Raw genomic sequence first — 12,067 nt, forward strand, 5'->3', positions numbered from 1 at the left:
TTGGGAACATGCGAGGTATGTTTACGAGGAAAAATGACCGCCTTGCCATTTCCCAAGAAATCTGAAAAATGTACAAAATTATTGGAATTAATACATACCGACGTCTGGGGACCATCAAGAACAGAGTCATTAGGACACGCTAGGTATTTTGTCACATTCATTGACGACAGCACTCGTTGGTGTGAAGTTCAATTTATTAGAAAAAAAAGTGATGTTTTTCAAGTTTTTAAGGAATACAAAGTTCATGTTGAAACACAAACTGGTCGTAAAATAAAATGTTTGATGTCAGACAACGGTAAAGAATATTGCAATAAGGAATTTGATGATTTCTTAAAGAAAAATGGTATTCGTCGACGTCTGACAGTTCCTTATACGCCACAGCAAAATGGAATGGCAGAACGAAAAAATAGAACATTAGTTGAAAAGGCACGATGTCTTTTGATGAGTTCTGGATTAGGTCATGGATTTTGGGCTGAAGCAGTATCTACTTTAAATTATTTGAGAAACAGGTGCCCAAAATCTAGTTTAGGCAGACATTCTCCATTTGAAGCTTGGAACAAAGAAGTGCCGGACTTGAGTAACTTGAAAGTGTTTGGTGCAAAAACATTTGTTTTAGAAAAAGGATTAGGAAAATCAAAATTTGATTAACGATCAAAAGAAGGTGTGCGGGTAGGTTATTCTGAAGAATGGAAAGGCTACCGAGTATGGATTCCAGTCGAAAGGAAAGTTGTTGTAGCAAGAGATGTACGAATACTGGAAAACCAATTTTTGAAAGAAGAAAAGGGAAGTCAAACCATTGAGAGAAATAAAGATGATTTTGAATGTGTACATATGCAAAATAAAATTCAAGAAGAAAATGAAGAAATAGGAAATGAGCAAATAAATAAAAAAGAACAGGCACAAGATGAAATTTTGCAGCCAAGTTTGCATAAAATGCCCGGAAGACCATGATTGGAGAGATTAGGTAAGCGAGGAAGACCGCGTAAAATTTATAACACTGGACCAACAGCAAAAGTAAATGAAGATCAAGAAGAATATGAAAATTATAACCATACTGGAACGCAAGGAGTTATGAGTGATGATGAAATATTTGTTGATGGTGCAGAAAATGAAATTGACATAATCGAAGAAGCAAACTTGGTTAACATAACACTGAAAAAAGCTATGACTGGAAACGAAGCAGCTGAATGGATGAAAGCTATCGCTGAAGAAATTTGAGGATTGATAAAATATAATACTTGGGAAATAGGTTAACGTCCTAAACATAGAGCAGTTATCACATGTAAAATTGTTCTTAAAAATAAATTAAAGCCCGATGGAACACTTGAGCGAAGAAAAGCAAGAGTTGTAGCTCGTGGTTTTACGCAGCGACAAGGGATTGATTTTACTGATACATTTGCTCCTGTAGCAAGATAAATTCTGTTAGTCTTTTGATGGCACTGGCTGCTTGTGAAAAACTGCCAGTTTTTCAATTGGACATTGTCGCAGCTTATTTAAATGGAAGTTTAGAAGAAGAAATATTTATGGAACCCCCAGAGTACATTCAAGAAGCTTTACAAGAAATAATTAAAAATGATGGTATAAACAGCAAAATAGGAAAAGTAGCTCAAAAAATGCTCCTGACACTAGCACAAGGACATAAAGTTTGTAAGTTAAGGAAAGCGTTATATGGTCTACGACAAGCTGGTCGTCAGTGGCATAAAAGATTAAGTGAAGTGTTGCAAGGTATTGGACTTATTTCGGCCGCAAGCGAAACTTGCTTATATTACAACATGAGTGAAGGTCAGTATACGATTTTAGTTGTCTACGTTGACGATATTTTGTACATATCAAAGAATGAAAAGAAGCTAAATGAAATTAAAACTGGTCTGGCAAAAGAATTCGAAGTAAAAGATTTAGGATTAGCACGACACTGTTTAGGAGTTGAAATTAATCAAGAAAATGGTGAAATTATATTGAGTCAACAAAAATATATAAACGATCTTTTGAAAAAATTTAACATGGAAGAATGTAATCCTGTAAACACTCCCTGTAAACATAAAGCAAAGTTACCAGATGGAAATTCAATTCGAAAAGGGAGTGAAGAAAAACCATTCAGACAATTAATTGGATCATTGATGTATTTGGCAATCGCAACTCATCCGGACATTACATTTATTGTAAACAGATTATCGCAGTTCAATGAAAAGTACCAAGATATTCATTGGTCAGCAGCTAAACGTGTATTACGTTATTTACGAGGTACCCAAAATTATGGCCTAACATTTAAGAAGAACTCATATGAGATTCAAGGATATTCTGATTCAGATCATGCAAATGATATCTTCGATAGAATTTCATACACAGGATATGTATTTACATAAAGTGGAGCTGCAATATCATGACGTTCGAAGAAACAGAAATCAGTTGCAATTTCGTCCACTGAAGCTGAATATGTAGCCTTGTCAGAAACATCTCGCGAAGCTTTGTATTTACAAAATTTAATGTTGGAATTGAACTTGACTGATTTATCAAAAATAGATCTCGGAACAGACAACAGAGGTGCGAAATACATTGCAGAAAATGCTACTTGTCACTCACGCATTAAACACATTGCTACAAGATACCATTTTGTGCGTCAATTGTTGAAAAATGATGAACTAAGTTTAAAATATATAGCAACAGAAATAATTCCTGCTGATGCTCTCACAATGCCGCTTCCAGGACCTGCGCATCATCGTCATGCAGAAGCAATGGGATTAAAAGTCTGTAGAGACGTAAAAATTTGAAAAGGGCGTGTTAAAATGAATTCAAATTAAGCGCCATCCATTGTAACGATTTCCCGTTTATGATTGTTTATATAAATTGACGGTTTTTATTTTGTGGTGATAGAAAGAAACTGTTATCGTTTTGTCTATGGAAATAACAAGATCATGTATGTGTATAAGTATCAAATAAAATTTTGATTAATTACGAAAAGTTATCAGTTTCTGTACATTACAGTGTAGTGACAAATATTTTTGAGAGTACTGCACTGGGTTTGTTGTTTATTTTATACAATGTACAGTCCAGTGTTAATGTTGCACTATTTTATGTTGAGTACTGTTCTTTTAGGCTCCACCCACGTCGCGTGGTGGGAGAAAGGAGGGCAAACCAAATAAATCTGAGATAAAGTAGTGCTGAACATTGTTTTATTTTGTGTTCCCTGCCTAGTGTTGCACTTTTTATGGACGGTGCCACGTTGAATTTTGAATGTGCATTGCTGTAAATAACCAGTCAGCATCAGCTACGCAGGTTAATAAAATAACAAGTTTAAGATCAAAATTTTATTATTTTCTTAAAAAACGTTTTTCTATTACGAACCGTAAGCTTCGGCGTGTTTATGAAATTGTTTTTAATTATCTCAATCGCAACGGAAAAAACATATTTGACGATAAACATTTCACACGAAAGTACATTGTCGTATATGAGTTGTTTACCTCGGGAACGCAATTACAATATGGCGGACATAACTAGTCAATCAGCGGCCGAGTTCGCTGACATCAAAGGCATAGCTGCCAACTTGTACAATTTTCCCGTACAATGTACGATTTTGCGCCCTATTGTACGATTGTACTATTGGTGTAAATTATTGTACGATTTCCAAGCTTTTTTCAATTTTTGTCTCATTTGGCTGATTCGTAACAGTAAATCTATACTGATGTCATACAATTACGGTATGGAACATGCGGTATCAAGATCGTACACAACAGAAGACGTTTAGTAGATAATAAAGAAAGCTCGTAATATTGTATTTTCGGAACTAGCATACTCCATTTGTAGTAGTTATGCCATATTTTCACTACAGCGTACCGTAATATTCACTCATTGTACGAACGTAACCTTGAACGCCATTGGCAGTGGAAAATTACCTTGTTTGCTACAGGCAGAAGCTACACCTACGCGTACGGGAATTGTTTGTTTTCAAGCATGCGCGGAAATTCGCGGTAAAAATGGCGAGTAAACAGAAAAAGAAATCTTATAACCAAGTATTTTTAGATTGTTATAGTAAAGAAATTCCGTGGGTTAGGCGTTCAAAAACTGGCGTCAATTATGCTTTCTGTGCTTATTGCTCGTGTGAAATAAATATTTCGCACGGGGGTAGAAATGACTTGAAAGTTCACGAAGGAACAGTGAAACACACAAGAAATGCTTCACTTGGAAGTTCAACCAACATTAGTAATTTTTTTAGTGTTCAAAGTTACGATTTTAGTGTTATTCGAGCAGAATATTATTTCACATCATTTATTCTGGAACATAACCTGCCGGTGTCAGTAGCAGATCATGCTGGACCTTTGTTGAGAAAAATGTTTCCCAGGAGCGAAGAATCTAAGAAATACAGTTGTGGACGCACCAAAACCACTGCAATAATTGCAGAAATGGCAAGTGAGCGTCAAAATGTTACAGCAGGTATGTTGAAAAAAGTTCCAATTTCAATTGCTACAGATGGTAGCAACGATGATTCTAAGCTTTACCCAGTTGTAGTGACCTATTTTAGTGAGAAAGATTCTCAATCAAAATGGATTTGCTTGAAATTGTACCGTTAAAGGGTGCTGCAACTGGGAAAAACATCGGGAAAATGTTGCTCAACAGTTTAGAAAAGCATTCCATTCCTGTTAGAAATTGCATTGCCCTAGGTTCCGATAATGCATCGGTCATGATTGGCCACAAAAATGGTGTAGCTGCAGAACTTCAGCAACACAATGAAAATATTATTGTTTTGGGATGTGCATGCCATTTACTGCACTTAGCAGCAGAAAAGGGTTCCACAGGGCTTCATGTTAGTGTAGATGAAATCCTTGTTGATATTTACTACTATTTGCATAAAAGTGCTAAACGTAAAGAGCAGCTCAAGAATTTGCAAATCCTCTGTGACAAAAAATCAAAGAAATTCGTGAAACATGTCTCCACTAGGTGGCTATCCCTGGGAGAGTGTATCGGTAGGTTAATAGATTTGTGGCAACCCTTAATTTGGTTTTATAAAGAAGAAGTAGATAGTAAGCTTGAATGTCCAAAAGGTTCTTTACATTTGTACAAAATCCCTAAGAAGTTGCCAGGTAAAGTCGAAGAAAGTTCTTGCAGAGCTTCAGATGAAAACAGAAATGCAGGCTTGCTTTCAGGTGAAAGTTCCTTAAAAAGAACTTCAACTTCAGATAACTTTTGTTATGGCAAGAAGATCAAGCAGTCATGTGAACCAGAAGAGCAAAAAACCATTCCAATTTTGTCACGTCAAGAGAGAGTTTTCATGTTTCTCACTGATGACCTAAATAAAGCAGTTTGTTATTTTTTGTGGCATGTTATTCCTGTTTTTGATAAGACAAATGTTATCCTGCAATCTCAAACACCTCACATACATCTTAGGGGATTGTTGACAGACGTGTTAAAAGAATTGCTTGTGAAATTTGTAAAACCTCATGTCATCAAGACAACACCAGTACTTGATGTTCTGTACAATAGTGCTACAAACCAGAAGTCCGATGAAGACCTAGTTGTGGGTTGCAATGCATCAAAAGTAGTGGCTACATTGACTGACAAATCTAAGTTTTACACATCAGTTCGGAATTTCTTTAAACTCTCATGTGATTACATTATTTTGAAATTTCCCTTGAAAAATGAAATTTTAAAGCATGCTGAAGTGGTTAATGTGAAAAATATTGAGAGCTCATCATTTTCTTCAGTGAAGTATTTTGTGGACATGTTTCCTGCTGTTCTACTTGTCAAGGATGGGGAGACACGTGAAGAGGCACTAGACATTCTTCAACAACAGTTTTGTTCATTGCAGGTGGACAATGACATCCCACTGGATTCAGTGGAGAGAATAGACAAGTTGTGGTCTTACATAGGGAAAATAGGTAGTGGTGTTGGTGGTCTTAAATATGGCAGAGTTGCTCATGCAATGCTATCAGTGTTGGTTATTCCACATAGCAATTCTGAGTGTGAGAGGGTTTTTAGCAGCATTAAAAAAAATAGGACCACTTTCAGAGCTTCAATGTCAGACAAAGTTTTAAACCGTATATTGTTGGCAAAACGTACTAACAGCATTTGTTATGAACAAGACTTCGATGAAACTTTTCTCAAGAAAGCTAAATCTACCACACATGTATCCCTGCTGCAGAAAAAATAAATAACGTATTCAAGCACCATGATATGTATCCAGTGACATGCACTTAAAATCATAAAAAAAATGGTATGTTTCCAAAACCAAATTATTACTATATTGTTTTTTACAGTTTTTTTTCGTGAAAATTATATGTGCAAAACAAAATAATTTTTGCCGCACCTCTATTACATATAATAATTGCCTTTCAATGATTGTACTATAATTGTACTATTTTCTTTTGTAAATTGTACTAATTTCTTTTCTGTAAGGTTGGCAGGTATGCAAAGGCGCCGACTCGCTATTTCGCTTCTGATTTCCTTATTTATTCTGTGGGCTGGATGATCAGCATTTTCCAAAGGAATGTTAACTTACAGCATCATATTAACAAAATTAGAAACAAATTCTTGTTTCTGCACTTTCAGGCTTGTTTGCTTTATTCACGCTGCCGCATATCGAGATTTGTTTAGACGTGTTAGAACATAGGCGTACCCAGGAAAAATTTTTGGGGGGTGTTCTTCCAGATTTTTAAGAAAAACTGCATAAACACCAAAAATGAATTATTTCTTGAGTAAATAAATAGAATAGTCGCAAATTTCATTTTTTTTACCTGGGTTATTGTTGATATGTAATTTGTATGTAATTTTTCTTTCAATTAACTTAAGTAAGTTCACATTACAATATTAAAATATGTACCTACAAACCCCCCCCCCCCCCCCCCCAACCAAAAATATATATATAGATATAATAGAAAAATAATTAGTTAACTTAATGAATTTACGTATGCACTTTACAAACTTATTCCTAATAAGTTGATGGCATGACAATAGAATAATTGCTGTATAATTTGATTGTAAGGGTGTTAGCAACTAAGGCCGGAATTACAATAGCCCGTCCATCTGTCATCTGTCTGTCAATTACATGACCTGCACCCAATAAGATGGACAGAAAAATGACATCCACTCGTCCGTCTAAAGCTTGGTAACTTTATACTTTTGACGGGTGAACTGATGAAACTATAACCTCCTAATGTCTTCTAGGTGTTTGCATATAAAATATTATATTAAAATGTATTAAAGTTTGTTTAATTGTTTAGCTGATTCCAAAATCATTTCTTAGCTTACGTTTAGACACATTTCGAAAGCTCTTTTTTGAAACAAAAATGGTCTAAGTCACGGATGTATTATAATTACACTAGCTGCCCGACCCAGCTTCACACGGCTATACTAATGGAAAAATATTAAGCCACATCTCCCATTTACAGTAATGGTAAATAAAAAAAAATTCAGTGAAAATTTATTACAATGCTGTATAATGTACTGTAGAGAAAATGAATAGCACCGATGGTTTCCAGACTCGTGCACGCAACGTACAACTGATGTACCCGTACTTCGCTACGTCCGTCTACAGGCAGATCACTCTTGCGCCGCTCATTATACATGCTCCTCCTTGTGGGTACGCCACTGCCATGCGATGCCCGTTGCCATGGAGACGCAGAAGGCATGAACAATGCAAAATCCTGTTCTCATGCAGACAATGTACCGACTGTTACCTGGTTTTAACCACCCATGGGATCTAATTTTCGGAAAATGTAATCCTGCGTAACATAAGGAACATTACTGTGAAGTTTCAAGTCTGTAAAATATATATACTTGAAAAAAAGGGCAAATTTTGTTATTTATAGTACCCGCAAAATTTCAGCGGTGATGAGGACTGCACTAACAATGAAATAGTCGTTGCCATAGAGACGAATGAAGCATCAACAAAGCAACAGCCGTTGCCATGGTGATTTCCTACCAAAAACAGGAAATTTTGATACATTATGCCCCCGGAACTCTTCTTGGGATCGTATTTCAGCAGAATCCGTTCTTAGTGGGCAACTACATCACAAAATGAGTAACTATGCTAAATTACAAGTCAATCGGGTGTATAGGTTTAGAGATCTCATGATATATATAGATACAAGTCCTTGTCAGAATTGTAACGGGAGAAGAAAATTATTGATGGTCCGAAAAAGGAAAATTAATTAAAAAAAAAAATAATAATTCTAGTAAAAGAAAAAAAATTAAACACAGAGAGAGGGGGAAAAAACAATAGTTCAGGTTTGCGATTTAAAGTGATAAAAACTATTTAAATAATAATTATTGAACTCTTATGAGGGTACTGATTGCTTCGTTGTTAATATCACATGGGTGTTTTTTTACTTGTATGGGAAAATTAAGAATGATAAGGCATCTAGTGCATGGCAACAACGTTAATAGGCAATAGGAAATAAACTTCTAGTGCCTGCGGCATTGTCAACATACACTTTGTACGTGTACTGCATGTTGTATCTAGCCCCCCCTCCAACGCATTAAATTCTAAATTGGACTTTTAGTAAGGATCCCTAATGTTATTGATAATATAATATAGCCTATAGCCTTCCTCGATAAATGTACTATCCAACACTGAAAGAATTTTTCAAATCGGACCAGTGGTTCCTGAGAATAGCGCGTTCAAACAAACAAACAAATTCTTCAGCTTTATAATATTAGTATAGATATGATAATTTTTTTCCTCCAAATTGTTAAGTTTTCTCAACAGTTGTCAGCATTGACATGGAGAAATATTATGACCAATGAGCGGAGTTTTGTAAATCGCCAGCCAACCTCCGTAGTGTAGTCGAATGCACACCGGCTTTTGGTGGGAGAGGTTCTGGGTTAGAGTCTCGGGTAAGGCATGGAAGTAAAATTGAGACATTCAAAATATACACTTGCGATAAAAGATGATGAAAAAGAATAATGTAATTGATATTTCTGTCTAAACTGATACTGCTCAAGGCCAAAATCCAAGCATTGAAGTGAAGTTGTATATCTAGAGGTGTAAAAGTAACGAAAAAAAGTGTACCCGTATGTATTCGTTACTATAACAATTAGTACTCGTTACTTCTGATACCGCATAACATGCTATGTTATGTAACAGCAACGAATCGAGTCGTATTTCGTACGCGTACAGTATGACGTTGCATAAATAATAATAAATCGAATATAAACAATTAAAAATATTTGGTAATTAACAGCTTTTGTTAACCAAGAAATAATTAAATCTCATTAGAGCGGCTTTATGATAATATCTCTTTTAAGATAAGAACAAAAAACGTGAAAATACGCGATAATAAAAAGCAAAAACATACATATTTTTAATTTGTAAAAAGTAATTTCTTACGTTGTTTCTGTTACAATCTCAAACTTTGTCTACACACACAATACCTTTAATAAACTGTTAAAAACTTGGACGACGAATTTCCAAATTATACTTTTCTAATAAACAAACATCGTTCTTTGTAACGAATAAGCGCGCGCATGCGTAAAACATACGAAAAATGCGAGTAACGAAATGCATTCGTATGTAACGTTTCGTTACTCGTTTCTAGATACCGCACCCGTTACTCAGTAACGAATACTTACGGTTTGCTACAGCTCTATGTATATCACTTGAGGGCTGACGGACAAACGGATGACAGAAGTATGCGACGGGCTGTTGTAATTCAGGCTTTACAATTCAAGTGTAGCAAAACAGAATTAAATCTTTATATATAAAAATTTTGTGTGACGATGTTTGTCCGGGTTAATTTCCGAAACTACTGGATTGATTTTAATGAAATTTCGCACAAATATTTGTAACTTTGTCCAATTGTATATATAGGCTACATTTTATTTCGATTAATGACAGCGTTTTCCGAAAATTAGCTCCCAAGGATGGTTAAGCACTGGTTGCAGTGGGTACTCCATCTCCATGACAACAGGATTTGGCATTGTTTATGCCTTCTGCGTCTTCATGGCAACGGGGAACGCTTAGATCGATTTTTTTTCAATTCGAGGCATATTTCTGTATCGATTTAATTATTATTTTGTGTAAAATTATTTAAATTTTGTAATGCCTATAAACATAAAGGCGGGGTAGGAGGCAATAGCATGGCAAGGATTGAGGAAAGGTATTTGTTACACAACAACAGTATTCAACATTAATACATTTTTAATTAGGCCAAAAAAAAAAACAAATTGATGTTTTACTAACAACCAATATGGTCCACAAAATCTATTAAAGTGCTTAACACACAGCAAACATTTCAAGTGAAGGAGCCATATTCAATGCCACAAAAATAGAGTACAGTTGACGTCGTACCTCCTCTTTATTAAACAAAAACCCGGGTCACAGTCCTGTCCGCGGCGCAACACTCCAGCCATGGCCCTGGTAGTGCCACCACTCGTCACCAGATGGCAGTTGTAAATATAAAGAGACAATGTATTATAGTTATGTTATTATTGTAAATATTTATGTAGATTATTAAGTGTATATTGTAAGTTGTCGCCGAGCGGGCTGATCCCCTTATTGGTTGTGTAAATTCTTGGGCTAGCTCAGTTGGGGGTGGGTTTCGGGCCGCGTGGCAGTTAAGAGGATCTAGCCGGCTAATAATGAAACTACATAGGGTTTCGTGGCACTCACTCTTTTTATTGGCCACTATTTGCACTGGCACGGGGCTATCGCAGTTCCCGCCTACGACCGTTCTTAGGTGAGGCCTGACTACACGAGAATTTCCCCTTACACGGCCGCCTATGTGGGAAGTAGTAGGTGACGGCGTCGCGGCGCTTACCGATGGCGTTTGTCCCAAACCGGCAAGGCTTTGATTTCCTGTCCTATAGCTACTTCAGGCAAGCACTACCTGCGGACACAGTTTCTGAATTGTCCCATTAATATGGCGAGGTCTCGTCCATGACACAAAGGTACTATTTTATCCTAGGCAATGCACGACTATACAAGCGAATAAAGATATATATATATACATATATACGAGAGGAAAGGAAAAATTTAAGAAACGCTAACAAAAAAAAAAACTAAACTATCTACGATAAGGCGACCCCTTGGCCATAGATGACATACTAATCTCCATAGTTCCGAACTGCCTGACACGACTCGAAGACTGTTGCTGATCTATTCCCCGCGTCACTCTGGTTAAGCCCGGAGGTCTCTATGCTCACCCGTTTCACTCGTCTTCGCGAGAGCTCGCGGCCGTCACGTCTCTGCACCGCGGTTCTCCAGACACGACTGCCGACTCTCCTCGCGCCGACCCCCTCCCCGCGCGCGTCTCGTCCCGCACCTCACGTCCTCGTGGACGGGAACCCGCGACTTGTTCACCCCGTGCATAATAAAATACATGTTATTTACCCTTCTAATTTAAATTATACATGATGGACGATATTATAGTTTTTACAATAAAAATTATGTCCTGCTGAAAGAAAAGAAGATATACATAAAAAACTACGTCGGAGGGACACTGGTTTATTGAAGGTGGCACCACTGGCTCCCGCACACGCCCGCGCACAGAAGAAGGCGGTGACGTTTCATAACGGCCTGCAGGAGCTAGGGTGGCCTCTGGGTCGACGTCAAAGTATGTTGTGTAGACATGGAAATAATATTGTAAAATGCAAAAGATCAAAAGAGATAGAAATATGTAAAACTTTAACACAAATGGTTCCAGAAGAAACTTGTATAAATTATGCGGGCTAACAAGCCAAGAGAGCTAGGCTGGCTGGCAGCCTGGTGGGAAATGACTAAAGTCGCCCCCGAAACAACCAGTGCCACCAAACTAAATGCGGACAAAATGTCCAAGCTCCCGCCCATTTGCTTAGTAGTCTTTCTACTCTGTCCAACTCTTCTTCCAGAACCATCCTTCTGTTTCCTGTAACCAACCTGCTTGTAATTAATGCATGAAATTTTGCATCCCGCATGTCAGTGCCCAGGGTTTTCCTTGTGTCTATGCAGGTTTTACCTGGGCCCAACTTATCTAGTTTTAACTTAGAATAGTCAGTGAGGGGAGTTAGTCATGGCTAAAACGTTGCCATGGCTGGCCAATCCCCTCCTAGCACATGATGCATGCTTCCTCTCCTGCATGGTTCATAACCTGCATGCTTA

This window comes from Bacillus rossius, chromosome 1, assembly GCF_032445375.1.
Source record: "Bacillus rossius redtenbacheri isolate Brsri chromosome 1, Brsri_v3, whole genome shotgun sequence".
NCBI lineage: Eukaryota > Metazoa > Arthropoda > Insecta > Phasmatodea > Bacillidae > Bacillus > Bacillus rossius.